Source organism: Thermobia domestica, chromosome 3 (assembly GCF_964235325.1).
Source record: "Thermobia domestica chromosome 3, izTheDome1.hap1.1, whole genome shotgun sequence".
NCBI classification, from domain to species: Eukaryota; Metazoa; Arthropoda; class Insecta; order Zygentoma; family Lepismatidae; genus Thermobia; species Thermobia domestica.
In genome coordinates, this window is record NC_137456.1 from 212,678,991 (window position 1) to 212,694,451 (window position 15,461).

General features: G+C 33.7%; 1 long non-coding RNA gene across 1 annotated transcript in view; it reads right to left on the minus strand.

Annotated features, from left to right (window-relative positions):
* Nucleotides 1-9,679: 9,679 nt before the first annotated feature.
* Nucleotides 9,680-15,461, minus strand: part of LOC145680951 (uncharacterized) — a 40,865-nt gene continuing 35,083 nt past the window's right edge. The window contains exons 2-3 of the long non-coding RNA XR_014130702.1: nt 14,831-15,272; nt 9,680-10,007 (exon numbers count right to left, since the gene is read on the minus strand). This is a non-coding gene — a long non-coding RNA (uncharacterized LOC145680951). The remainder of the gene's footprint in view (nt 10,008-14,830; nt 15,273-15,461) is intronic.

Below are 15,461 nucleotides of genomic sequence, written 5' to 3' on the forward strand. Positions count from 1 at the left end.
TATAAACTCATTATTAAAAGTAAGTGAACATTTGCTCCAGCATTTTGTGAAATTCCACTTTAAGAGGAAATATTCTATAACTATTTTCTCAATATGTAATAAAAGATACAGGCCACTCCACTAAATTTTCTCACTCCAATTTCTTAAAGTATATCATATTATGCTGCAGTTATTGCTTAAACATGAAATACGAGCGACATGTTTTGAGGAAATTTCATTCGAGAAAAATTACCTACATGAACTTTTTTTTTTATAAGAAGTGACTTTACCTACACTTTTTATAAGAAGTGTACCTACATGAACTTTTTTTTATAAGAGTCGGATTTCTTTCATGTCACTTTCATTAAAGGCGTATCCTAGGTGGAAAGGGTTCATATATAGAATATGTCAAAAGCTGTTAAACAGTTTAAAATCAATTTTTGAAAATAGCACTTGGGTCGCCTAACCTTTTATAATTTAATTTCCATTTAAATACCTGTTTTAAATGCGAAAAAATGGTTCAAATATGATTCACATTTCAAATATTCTCCATAAATCTACCCTTTCCGTGAACGCCGGTTCTTCAGCCAGTTAATAAATAATTTTATGATTAGCGGTAATAAAAATAATAATTTAATGTTACAACGAAGGCAAGTTGTGTCATGTGTGGTTATCATATTGCTTTCTTGATTGTTGTTCTAGGCCAAGGTTTTCTCTTTCTTAATTCAATTATCTGAAGATGTAGATTAAAAACTGAAAATTCTGTGTTTGGTCGGGAATCAATCCGAAACAAAGCATATTAAATTAACTATAATAGTAAAACAACATTTTCTGGTGCTAAATTTCACATTACAATTGGAAAGTTTACAGAATTATGCAACGAGAAATATTGACAGAATTGTCCACGATTTTAGTTTTCCTCTCAAACGAATTGTGAGATACTACCTTTTACTTATTATTTGTCAGCAACCTTTCCAAAATTTTTCCCCATTTCTCATTATAATGTTAAAATTCATTCAAACTATACCTAGATCTCTATTAAATACGTAAATAACTCTCAGCAATAATAATAATATAATATATGAGAATAGTTGTTCCGCTAATAACTAACCATGGTCATCCTGGGTAACTCGATCTCCCTATCCCGTGGCCTATACATAACACTATCAAATAACGAAGAGAAAGAAGAAAATTTAATATTATGCCTATGTTCTTCCGGTGTCATGAGGAAAACTCAGTAAAGGAAAATTAATTTAGACGGCCTATGCTCTAGTGAAGAATTCTATAAAAATAATCGATGTAAAATGTAGTGTAATTATGTAATAAAATAATTAAAAATAATGTAATTTAATAAAATGTAAAATATAACTGAAATACACTATTCGTAAATTTTTGATATCTTGTTGCCTTATCTATTATGTAAATGAGAAAGTTACTTCTTCATCATGCATTTCAGATATTGTTATTCGACTAGAATTGAAGAATTGAAGATACTTTTGTATAGATTAAAATCTTCCTCGTGCTTTTTTCAATAGATGCATTCATGTTTATCTTTTTAAAAAATGCCAAAATGTATTTCTTGCCTTCTTTGTTTATTTCATTCTTTCTATATAGAGAACAGGGAGATGAACAAACATTGACCAACTGGCCTGCACATATGGTTCGCTCCTTCTTAACAGAAGAAAGATATTCTGTTGAAGTGTCAAATAACAAAGCAACACGAAGGACCCGCAGCTTCCAGGCTACTTTTTTCTTCGCCAAAACATTTAAAACATTCCATTCCTTACTCAAGTAACGGAGATCAGCTTTTACTCACCCCCTCCTATTTTAGCTGAGCTATCATGGAGTTCGAATTTGTTGGCAACATCGGATTTCAGAAAAAATATCTGTTTCACTACCATGTAATGGGCGGAGAAGGGTAATAGGTCAATTTTCTGGACCTCACCCTAAGGCCGTCATAAAATTTCCAAAAGTATATATATTTATATATTGGGTTGCCATAATTTTTTGATCCAAAATACGGACAACCCTTAAAAAGACGACCTATCAAAGGTACGGTGTTCAAACACAGAATAAATATTTTGAAATTTCTTACTTAAAAATCACCTTTTTAGGTTATCACATAATTGTTTACAGTAATACTTAAAACAATATTGGAAACTGACATGTTTCTTTTTTTCTTTTACTGTTAACATAAATATAATAAATCATGCATCATGCATATATATTCAGTTAATTAAATCCACAGTATCAAAGGAGAAAAAAAAACAACTTTAGAGAACGTGGAAACTCAGCGAATAATATTTAACAGAAGTAGCGACAGGAGTAGTAATAAACTGATCTGATGGGATGTTAATTGTCAAAAATATACCAATGTCAAAAATCTTGTAAAACATTACATGACAAAAATTAGACTAGTTTTCCTAGATTATCGAAAGATTAAAGCACAAACCAAATCGAAAAGAGAGAGTTGGGAAAAATTTTGTAATAGCCTATCTGAAAGATCTCTTTCTTCGAAAATCTGGAAATATTGCAACACTTTAAGCGAAGATTCTCAGTATAATAAAGTCTTGGTTTTGCACAATGACGTCAAATGGATTTCGTCTTTCCATCAATTTTACACCTTTATATATTAATGATAATAGAGCTTTACTCCATAAATTTTTATTTAACAATCCCAGCAAGAATTTAAACGAACTTTTCTCGCTAGAAGAATTGAACTAGTTCTAACAATCATCAATAGACTCTACTCCCAGAATGAATGGATTAAGATATAGTTTCAAAATCTTATTGAAAATGGTACCAAAAATATAACCAAAGATGCGATATATCTGCAATCCCCAGAGCTGAGAAAAGGTATTGCTTCAATCCTGAAAACGAACAAAGCTATTAGTGCGGATGAAAATGAAAATATCACATTGCTAACTTGTTCATATGAAATTTTTGAAAATTCAATTTTCCACACGTTAAATATACATCCAAATATCTCCAATATAACTGAATTTTGATGAAACGCTTGAACTTATGATGATCGTATACCAGGCAATATCTATTAATTACAAGTCTAGACAGAAAAAGACCTATTATTCAGTTAACATCTTGATTCAAAAAATGTATAATTCGAAAATTCCAGGAAAAATACTTAGAATCATTTACGACGTTTTAATAAACAGGAAAATTTACATCGAAATACAAATTCATATAATATCCCCCAGAACAATTTCGATTAGTTTACTCCAAGCTAGCAAATTCAATCCTGTTCTATTCAATATATACACACTAGGTCTTTTCAGGGAATTTAAGAAAAAAGTAAAGCATTCAATTTTGCTGATGACATCGGATTTTCGTATCGGACAGATAACATTGCTCAAGGGATATTAAAAATGTAATCTACATTACGAAAAATATCAAAATAGACCACTAATAATTGTTTCCAGTTTAACTGGAAGAAAAAAAAATTATAAATTGCTCCAGGGGGATCACAATTTCACATCATTATAGATAATCAATGAATCATTAATGTTATTGTAACAAAATATCTTGGTTTGAATCAATGGACTAAATTGGAAATCACACCCGAATCATTTAGTAAACAAACAAATTAAATGGACTATTTGGCAGCCTAGCATAGAAGCAAGTAAGAGTGAGTGAGTGAGTGTGTGTGTGGGGGGGGGGGGGGTAGAAATAATCGATCCAAATTGTTAACGATCATGAAAAAATGTATAAATTCTAAAATATTGTATGGAAGCTCCTCTAGTAACTTTTGTTATATGGAAACGGACGAGATACAATATGAAACAAGTAAATTAAATTACTTACGCCCTAAATTCTGCCAACAAAATGTTTTAGAGGAAGTAAACGATATACCAATTGAAATTCTTATTAATATAGTTACCAAAACTTTAGCATTAATAATTACAAAACTAATAAACAAGAAGAGGCATATATAAGAAGAATATTCCTCGCACAGGAAAAGTTTACTTCAGTTTAAAATTTCTTGATCCATCCATACATAAAGTCTCTCAACTACCGTGCTTTTCATGGAATTATAAATACAAACTCCATTGATACGATTATTCTGATACCAAAATTGACAACGAAGAATTACGTCATATAATATAATCTTCTGTATGGAAATTTCACATTCAACAGTTTTCTCACACAATTTTGATATATGCAGGTGCTTCAGAACAATATGTTGGAATAGCAGTTTTTATAGCTTGTCATCATGAAATACAAACTACCAGGTCACCATCCATTTTTGAATGTCAAGATTTCGAAATATTATGCATTAAAAATCATAAAATTTCAACAGCGTGCACAGGTTGGACACACTCACTGCTTTAACTTCTCAAAAGACCTGGAATGCTTAAAATATCTGGTCAATTTTAAACATTAAATGATCATATAAATCTAACAAAAAATTCGTCAGCCATTTCTTTTATTTTCGTCAGCTTACACATAGATTTCAAGGAGAATTCTATTATAGATGTTACCGCCAAAGAATCTTGTAGTAATGGTGAAGCATATCTAATAATAAAGATTCCCTTTCATAGCTGTAAATATATCATTTAGAAGAAGTATAAGCATTCAACACTACAAAAAAGCACAATGTCAAACAAACTGGCAAATTTTATTGGTTAATCACTAAAAAACAGTAGAGGTACATTAAAATTGAATTTTTTTTTTCAGAATTATGTGTGGAACAGCTTTCACTCCGATCAAGTTATTCCAAACCAACAATAAGGAAACTTACTACTGCTGGTGTGGCATAGGTTCAGGCACACTTAATCACGATCTTTCAATATGCATTATATGAAGATAAACGACAGGAATTATCAAAAAATATTCACACCAAAATCCGTTTTGGCACTTACTTATTATATTTGATTGTATAAGCTTAAAAAGTCATAGTTATGTATGTATTATTTTATCTAAGTTTTTTTCAATACCATATATGTAATTATTTTGTAATTTTGACAACTGTATGCGTGCTCGAGAATACGCTGTAGAAATACGCGTACAAATACAAATACGCGCGCGAGATTTGTATGCAAAACAGGCAAATAAATAAATAAATAAATAAATAAATAAATAAATAAATAAACAAGTTGGTCACTAATCAAAAATATTTTACAATTTCTTCAAGACACAAATATAAACTTTTTTAAAAAACAGAAAAATACATAAATTCCTGAGAGACTCCATGTGAAAAGAATATAAAGAATGGCCCTATTTTACGTTACTTACGACAATTCTCAGGACATGCACCGCAGCTAGATAAAGACAACTAATCCAGCTATCTTAATGTCTTTCAGGAAAAAAGAAAACTGTAAGAACTAATTTCAGGTACCAATGAAAGGCATTCTCTCAGTCAAAATTCACTAGAAGTTAACTGGGATATCTAACTAGCCTGTAACTAAGGTTTAGAAGAAGCAATATAGAAGTTCAGCCTTTCTTGAAACATCAATATTTAAGTATTACAGCGTCAAATAAAGAAAAGACGCTAGATTAAGATCGAAAATTGTATATCGTCAACAATGGCAGATTGAGAGCAGTCAAATCAATTCGGGATTTTTTTTTTTTTTTTTTTTCGAATAAAATTGCAAGCAGAAAGCAACTGCGTGTCTTTCCCTTTAGGCTCCCTGCGCAGAAAACTATTTAATAATGAAAATAAAATGAATAAACCCTAAAATATTTGGATTACCTTTCTGGAATAATAAGAAATAATTAGATTTTTTTTAATGACTTCAAAGTGGGTGTGTAGGTGGCTATCTGAAGCTAGAGGTATATTATCGGATTACCACGACGGTCTTCTGTAATCAAACATCAAGACAGTACCTTATATCCTTTGAAGTTGATATTGCGAGTCTTAACCATGGTTTCTGCTTGTGGGTGATAATGTAGTAGAAGTTGTTCAACTAAAAGGCAATACGTAGCAGGGAACATGGCAATTATAGTCCTCCTGAGTTTTCAAGGCATTTCTTTCTTTCTTTTTCTTTTCTTTTTTTCTTTCTTTCAAGAGTAGTTTCCTTTCCATGAAGTAATAGCATATGGTGACAAAACAAGTTAGCGAAAATTCCATTTGATTTTCGTATATAAAAGTAATTTTTGATTTTGTCATTTACAGCTGCTTTTCTTGCTGCATGTTAAGTGCATATAAGTGTTGCTTTTCTTGCTGCATATAAACAAATGTTGTAATATATTTAAGATGCATATCTATTGTTTCTACATTTAGATTATCTATTATCCACTCCTTCAAATAAATTTACTTTTATTTATGAATATGGCGATGGATGTACCGTGGTACATGAGCCTTGGCGTACCAAGCAACAATACTTTGCATGTAATGATCAGTATTTGTTTTAATGATTTTATGAATATATCTACTTTTAAAACCAGAATATCTAGTTTTATTCTCATTGTATGTTCTTGCAGCAAATAATCAAACTAAAAATATTTATTTATTTTAAGCACATTTTATTCATTGTTTTCAAAAAGTTACTTAATAAAGCAAACATGCCTACTCTAATAAAGAAAGAAGTATCAGACTATTATTTCTGTGTAGTATTTTTCATCGTTTATTTTGTAACGAATAAATTAGTCGTTGAGAACAATGTTATCATCAGATTTCTTATTGTCCCTGACAAAATTACTTCAAACATAGCGCCGGCATTCTTCTAATTGATGCAATACCCTTGTAATTTTCACAATATGAAGCTGAAATATCTAGTTATCACGAACATTTTCTTAGGCTTCCACAAATATATAAACTTGAGTAAAACAAAATATAGTTCCTTTGGATGAGCAACTTCTTCTAAGATTCATGGGTTGAATAATCTCAAGAAGGTAAGTTGTTTATTAAGATACTCTCTTTTCTGACCAATTGATATGGCTCTTATCCAATATCTGTACCACCCCCTGTCATAGGTGCAGTCCAGCCGCGATCCCAGGGTAAAGGTAATGCATACAGAAGAAACAGTGGCCTGTTATTGGTAGGTAGTACTCATTTTGCACGTCAGTACAGAGACTTAATCTAGATATCAACAACACTGTGAACGTATACACATTGACATTTTTAGTAAAGAAGGATATAAAAGTAGCTGAAATTTACTGAAGACTTCAGTCACAATACGATGATGAGACACACACAGTAAGACATTTGAATGCTCCAAGCACCTGAAAGATACCGCACGCCTGTCACTGACGATCCCGGTCTTGGTGGATTCCAGCCCAAAGCATCATTCTTGAAAACATTCATCACGTCGAACAGTTTATCATTGACAATCGTAGCATAACCTGTCGTGGAACTGCAAACTTGTGTAACTTTTCGTTGCGAACAGTAAACATAATAATTCATGACCATTTGCTGAAGTGTTTTCTTCCAACCACTGTTTCTCTTCGCCGATCTGATCTTCAAATGGATTTCGTAGACCGTCATCACCTTCGACGTCTCACGCGCCACCTTTGTCACGCTCACACCACATAACCAAGCGTCAACAATTTGCCCTGCTTGGAATGCAGAAAGGTCACCCATTTTACACTTACTGCGTGCTTAAAAAGAAAAAAAAATCTGAGTATTACGTCCCACGGTTATGCCGGTTAGACTAAAGGAGACGGTGATGATGAGAAATGAGAAATTGTGGAATGAAGAAAGAGGGGGAAAACGGAAGAACCCCGAGAAAACCCACGCACACGGTGTTTGTTCCTGCGTGCTCAGTTCAGTACGTAGTGCCGTCCTGCTGCTCCTCTCGTAGCACACAGTTTCCCCAAACACTACCACCACAACAGCCCGGTGCTTGTCGCCGCCTGGGCGTTTCGAACACAGTCATCTGACGTGTTTCCAACTCCAGGGGTTTTCATTAAATTAATAAGGATCTGTGTGTATATATAGCGGACTTATTAAAATTCTAATTTCGATAATTCGATCATAATTTTTTTTTTAAATTATATTGAAAATGATGTTAAAGAAATTGTGATGAAATCAAACATTTGAGTTTCTTGTTTTAGATAATTCGAAGTAATTACAATACAAGATTGCAAAGAGGACTTTTAGTGCTGGGCAGCTTTAACTGGTTTTCAGTTATTCGCAGGTAACCGTAGCGAAGAGTGACAAAAACGACAAGCCTTCTGATAGGAAGATGGAGACGGGATAAGCGATTAAATATATAAAGAGCGTGTAGCAAAGAATCCAAAATGATTGAAAATCTACGATGATTTATTGAATAGCAACGATGTGTTACTGATCATTTACTTTATGCAATAAATTAAATTGAAGATTTTGCTGACCGCGTAAAAACAATGAAATCAAAACGAAGTTCATGAACTTCAAGAAAGAACAGATAATGAAGGTTGTTGCTCGTGTATGTGGATTTGTGTATTAATTTAGTGTATGTGGTACTATACTTAAATGTGATTTCCATAGTACGTGTGATTTAATTTATATTCAACTAAATGTCGTTTGTTTGTCACTGAATGGCATAAATAATACGCCACCTTAAAGGTAAAGTCTAGAGCATGTTAGGTATTTTTTATATGCAGTATTTGGTTTCCTTGATCTATAGGTATTTAATGCAATATATATATATATATATATATATATATATATATATATATATATAGGGTGTTAATGAACTATACCGACAAAACTGTAAGAGGTGATTCCTCGCATCAAAATGAGAGAAACATTTTATATGGACCTATGGAGAAAAGTGCAGTTTCAGAGCTAGGGCTATCCAAAATCGCCTCGAAAAAACTAAATTTTAACACGCCCTATTTCGAATTCGAGAAATTATGGATGGTGGTGGTTATCAGCGTCAAGGAAGCTACGCACGCAATCCTAAAATGCGTATTTCATCAATGTTTAATGGGTGTGCAGGGTATTCTCTACAGAGTGGTATTCTCAGATATGCTCTCAACAGTGTTTTCAAATAGGCTTTGATTACAAAGAGGATCCAAATAGTCAAGATATAAGATTTGACAACAATGGACACCCAATGCTTCGGAAAGAAGTCGGAAGTTTTAGAAACCGCCAGCTGTACGGCTTTTTGATTTCGAAATATCGTGTGCTGGTATGTAATTCTTCACGGCATTTTTTTTTTTTTTTTTTTTTTTTTTTTTTTTTTGCAAGCGTGAAAGGAAACATTGCAGCAGGCCTTTTCCCGAATACAAGAGACCGTGCTGCTGGCGGTCCTTAACATTTCGGACATCCCGCCAAAGGATTCCATGTTCACTGCTGTCGAAACTTATAATTTGCCTACTTTGGATAAAGCATAAATTTAGAGCACATCTGAAAATTCGGTTGACATGTCTGGTAGTTACATCCTGCAGGGAATACTGTATACACCATTGAACATTGATGAAATGCGCATTTTCGGATTGCGTATGCGTGACTCCCTTTCCGCTGATAGCTAACACCATCCATAGTTTCTCGAATTCGAAATAGAACCCGTTGAAATTTAGCTTTTTCGCGATTTTAGACAGACCTACTCTAAAATTATGCACTTTTCCCCATAGGTCCATATGAACTTTTTCTCTCATTTTGATGTGAGGAATCACCTCTTACAGTTTGCAGTTTGTCGGTGTAGTTCATTAACTCCCTATAGCATTTATATTTAAACTTGAAATTTAAAGTTAGAGTAAAAAGATAACATAGTAATTCCACATTATATGGATGGGTTTCAGAAAGTGATAAACACTATTACAGAATACATCCTTATAATCTGGTTCCCGTAACACAGTGGAAACTATTTTCAAAAAATACAGTATAATTACAAAATTTGATATAAATAAAAATTACAATACATAATTTATTGAAAATTTTACACAATTATTGGCAGTTATTACTAAACGTGTGTGAAGAATAAGGAGGCACACACAACTACAACAAAAAATGCGCGGCAACAAGACACCAAAATAAAATGTTTGCAAGTCTCTTCGTGTCTCTGCCGAAAAATCTTCCTTCCATTATCACCAAATTGATAAGCACTGTCTTTAAAACTTGCTGCTTCACTTTTGTAAGAAACATTCTGAAAAAAAATAAATATAAAATTAGTTACAAAACATACATAAATGCTCCATCTAAAAGTTGTTATATTATATTCTCTATATGCGTTGTGTATCTGTGTAGCCATGAAGACTAAAAGAAACAATAATAGAGGGAATTCGTAGCAACCATACAAATAGTCTACAAATAGTTAACTCTGACGAAGACTTATAAGGACTAGTAGGAGGTATCCGACGTGAAGAAAACATTGTGCAGAGCTTTACACAACCGTGCAAGAGAGCAGTACAATAATAATCATATACCTGAAGAAAATTTTAGAATAGAATTATGTCTGAGGTGCGAAAGGTAAAGTGTGTTCTATCATTCATTCGCAACTGATAAGCTGACACGAGATCAAAACAAGTTTTCTGCTAACCACACTTACGCGCGTAGTCTGATAAAGTGAATTTTGATGTTTCTCATTCCACATCAACCCCCGCACACGAGGATATGCTGAGGTTAATAGCTATCTCTCAGTGTAATTGTAAATTCAATTAAACATTTGTCATTAACTTGTTAGTCGAGGAGGCTGTGAGATAATATTCGAATGGCAAACTATGACAGGACGCTTTCTGTATTCGACTCTTTCATCATAATATATAAAGGAGAATCGAAAAGCCTTTGCGCCTACTGATTTATTGCAGAGACCATAAATGTAAAACCAGATATACACAATATTCTATCATCTTTTAAGATACGATTATCACATCTATTGAAGTGCTTGTCCCATCGTACCATAAATTTCTCGATTCTCGCTGCATAGTATTCGGTCTGCTGAACAGAGCCACCGACGAACAAAAAGCGCTTTGTTGCGTTAGTGAACTTTTATTTTGTCGGGAGCTTCAATTAATAATAATAATAATAATAATAATAATAATAATAATAATAATAATAATAATCATCATCATCATCATCATCATCATCACCACCATCATCACCACCACCACCACCATCATCACCACCACCACCACCATCATCACCACCACCATCATCACCACCACCACCACCACCACCACCACCATAAAAACGATATTAACAGAAATTATTTGAATCATGTACACTCATGTCCAAAATTATTGTTGCATGTCTATATATATGTTATTGTAGGAATATAATATGATAACGAATTCGTCCGGTATTTCTTATAATGTTAGTATGTGTATAATCGGCAAAGACATGTATGTGGCAGATTTCATGTCAAAAAAGCAGTAAAAAATGCAATGCATGCTTTCAGCAGTAAATGAAAGCAATAAAACTAAAATAAAACTTTCTTGTCCACTTAGCAACATTTTTGTTTACTAACTCTAATTTTCGTATTTATATTTCTTTTCCTATGACATTTACCATAAATATACATTTCACGATTACTATCAGTATTAAAAGTGACCTGCAAAATCATTATCAAATTATATTCTCACAAGAAGACAGTTATAGATATGCGACAATCGTTTTGCACATGAGTGTACCTTTAACTTCGCACCAGAACGACGTTCTTATCACAGTTCTGTGATGAGATATTATCGTATAAGCACAAATAAATTAATCGCATGGCTGCTATATTGATGACGTTATTTCAGGTGGTTGCCCATTTGCTATTTTTGACGATTTTCTCAGGAGTCTCAGCGCTTTAAAAAAAATGTTAAAAGTTTATTTTCCAAACATTTTTCCGCCTTAAATTGTAAAAATATTCTCACATGTTAAGCGTAATCTAAGTGCTGAAAATTCAACACCTTGCCCTACATAAAATGAACTAGTTCGCTTAATTGTTAAGATACTAAAATAATATTGATATCTTTAGAAAGGTGAGACTCCACTCTATAACGTTTACTTCGAGGTGCTTTTCCATATATCTGATAGTTTCATAATAATCTACTATAAAAAAAATGAAAGGGAGAAAATAAATTTTAAGATAATAACTGCCATATTTAAAAATGGCGGCAACACTTACGAACGATATTAGCTGAAATCACTTAAACAATGCTTTATCTTTAATTTGATACCATAACGTAGTTTGTATCTCAGTTCCGTGATGAGATATTACCGTATAAGCATAAGTAGTCGTAGTTGTGTGGCCGGCATATTGATGACATTTCAGGTGGTTGCCCACGTGAGATTTTTGGAGATTTTTCTGTGGAGTATCAGGGGAGTCCATAAAACGTGTTAAAATAGAAATTTGCTTTCTAATAATGTTTTGCCGTTTCGAGCCATTTTTGGCTTAATTTTCTTACGTTTTTTCATCCGTTTCCCTTAGCCAAAAGGATATAATCGTGGGACGTTACACTGAAAGATTTAAATTTTTGCTTTCTACATGTTTCATATTCTTCATTAGTTTTAAGTTATTCCTAAATTCCAAAAAGGTGCCGATGAGGTTATGGACCACGTCCTTTTAAAAATGCTTTGGCCACCTCGCTCATCCGATGTAGACATGTTTACTTTTATGGCACTGCCTGCGAGTTTACGTAAACAAACCACGAACGATAAACTGGAAGGCTTTAAGGAAATATCAGTGAAGTAATTCACCTAGTAACAGTAGACAATACTGACATGGAACTTCCAAATATGATGCTCCGGGTTCAATGTTGTTTGGATGCAAATAACATTCATTTCTAGCGTGTACAATGACCTCATCACATTCCCCACAAAATGAGCAAAGCTCATGTCAAACTGTTGTAATACTTTTATTGTAAGAGAGTTAGAGATTGAAGGGGATGCTTATCCTGCAAAGATCTTTTTCCACTCGTCAATGTCTAAAATTCAGTAACAAGCCTGCCACGAAAGAAAATATGAGAGAAAACATGCAATCACAGTGATAAAAGCACTAGGATATAATTAGTAACAGTGGGATAATTTCCTTCTTTTGCCGGGGATATACGACAGGGGTAAAGAAAGACCCCAAGTTCGTATGAAATATAAATGGAGTCAAAGAACTAGTCATGATTGTCAATTGAACTGGAAACGAAAAATTCGTTGTGACAATAGACAGGAGAAACACAGAAGAAAGCAAGATGACTTCTAGTTCAAGTATAAACGTTAGGACAATCACAATGCGAATAGAACGTGAAAGTGACGAGAAAAACACTTGCAGATCATTTGATGGTCATCTCTCAGCAGTGTTGGTAATTCTGCTGGTAGGACAAAGTCAGCTCGAAGCTGAGCATGAGGAGGACATTCTACAAGCAGATCTTGAACACTTTGTTTAGCTCCACAAGCGAATACAATAATAAGTCTTCGCAATGAAGTAGAAATCCAAGTATTAATTGTGAAATTTCAATGTGAAGTCGAGTTAGAATTCGTTCTTCCTATCGAGAATTGAGCTGGTAGTCCAAACATCAAGCGCAGGTTTGACTATATGTAATTTATTATCGACAGCTTGGTTCCATTCGAACTGCAATCACTGATGCAATTTAGCAGTGAATAGCGAGTGCAGATCCGTGCTGGGTATGGAGAGAGAAAGCTCTCTTCCTTCAAGGGCAGTAACTTTCACTGCATAGTCTGCCTCTTCATTACCAGCTATGGCAACATAGCTCGGAACCCAGCAGAGTTATACCTCACATTCCTGTGCTAATAATCTGATACGACAGGAGGATTTGTTGGATGGAAGAATGTTTACTACATATCAAAGAGGCTGCTCAGAGCACTTTGAAAATCACAACAGAATAAGATCCTGCGTATATGACATACAGAGACATAACGAAGTTTGCAAAATTGCAATTAGTTCAGCAGTAAATATTAATGAAAAGATCGATAATTTAAAAATCATAAGTATGTGTAATTGTAAAGAGAGGCACATCCAACAGAATCAGACACTTTGAGGCGAACATGCAGTAGTCTTGAAACTATTCTAAGAAGAAGTGACGATGACGATTGTTGAAATTCGTGAGAGCTGGTGCTTGGTTTATTGTATTATGCCAGATAAAAGAAATAGCTGTACGAGGTATCTTTCGTCGGTGTGTAAGTGGAAAACCCAACTGACATGAAAGGGTAACTTCGACGGCAAGGTTATCCAAAAGTTCCAAAGAACGAATTCCAAAATATCTGACAGGGTTGGTTCGTGCCTGATAACTTTGGTAGCGCTCTCTAGCTTTCAGTGCAAAAGATGAAGTATTGCGAGTCAATGACTTAAAATGAACAAAATAATATAGCCAGCCGATGACGGCGCTGATTAACGGGATGGCTCGTGCGCTTCAAATATAAGCTGGGAGTAGGACTGGTATGGAATGTGCCAGTCACCAAACGTGTGCCAAGATTATGGACAATATCCAGTTGGAGTAACGTGGTAAGTCTAGTGGATCCATAGGCAATGCATCCACAGTCCAACTTTGAGCGAATTCAACTACGATATAGTCGTAGATGGACAATGCAATCAGCACCCCCAAGAAATATGTAAAAACACTTTCAGGAGATTTAGTGCTCGTAGAGAGCGATATTTTAGCTCAAGAGATGTTATTCTACAGGAAAGAAAATCGTTCGACATCTGCAAAAGTTATTGACGGCCGGCAGGAACCGATATAGATCGACATCATTCGATATTTGTGAACGATATTGGACAACTTCGTTAACTATTCTACATCAAGTAGGTAGTCAAGGAATCCTATGTTCGAGTTTTTTTTATTAAAGGTAAATGTGTAAGTTTTGAATTGAAATCCGAATCTGTTTCTATCTCTCTCTCTCTCTCTACTTTCTAAAGAGACGACAGTTAAACTATACTATTATTGAGGTTTTAGGAAGACCTGATCGCCGAATCACAAAGCAAAATATAAATTATTATTGCCACTATAGCTGGAATTTAATTCCTTAATTACCTACCTTATTATTTATCCAAAAAGTGTTGTGGAACGTTGACATATGGTGAATGAACTGACTATTAGTTAACAATGTAGAACATTCTTCTACTGAACAACTGAATGAAGTATGAGGACAAGTTTCAATATGATTATCCAAATCGGTTCCTTTCAAGACTACAGTACAGCCCTTTTCTCTGTTTGGGCAGGGTAATGGTATCCACTCCAGAATTTTCTCAACAGCTTTGTTTCGGTTGTTAAAGTATCTACTGCATATAGTACATGAGATAGAGGATTCATCCTTGCATTGATTACATATCAAATGGCCACCTGTACAACTAAATATTCGCTCTTTAGCTGCTATCTTTTTACATTTGATACATTTTAGAATTTTCCAAATGTTTTCAGCATCAGTATTCCAATCCATCTATGGTGTAAGGTTTGTTTCGTTAATTTAACAAATATTTCTGAAATTAAAAAAGAAATAATTTAGCTTAGTTTAAACAAAACTAAAGTTTAAGAATCTGCATGAAACAGAATTCTTCGGAAAAGCATTAAGGTTTATGGGTAGATTAAAATCAGGTGCACTTTTTGTGAATGGAGCTTAGGTGATTGCAGCTCCTCCAATCGGTATTATTTAATACTACGAACTAAAA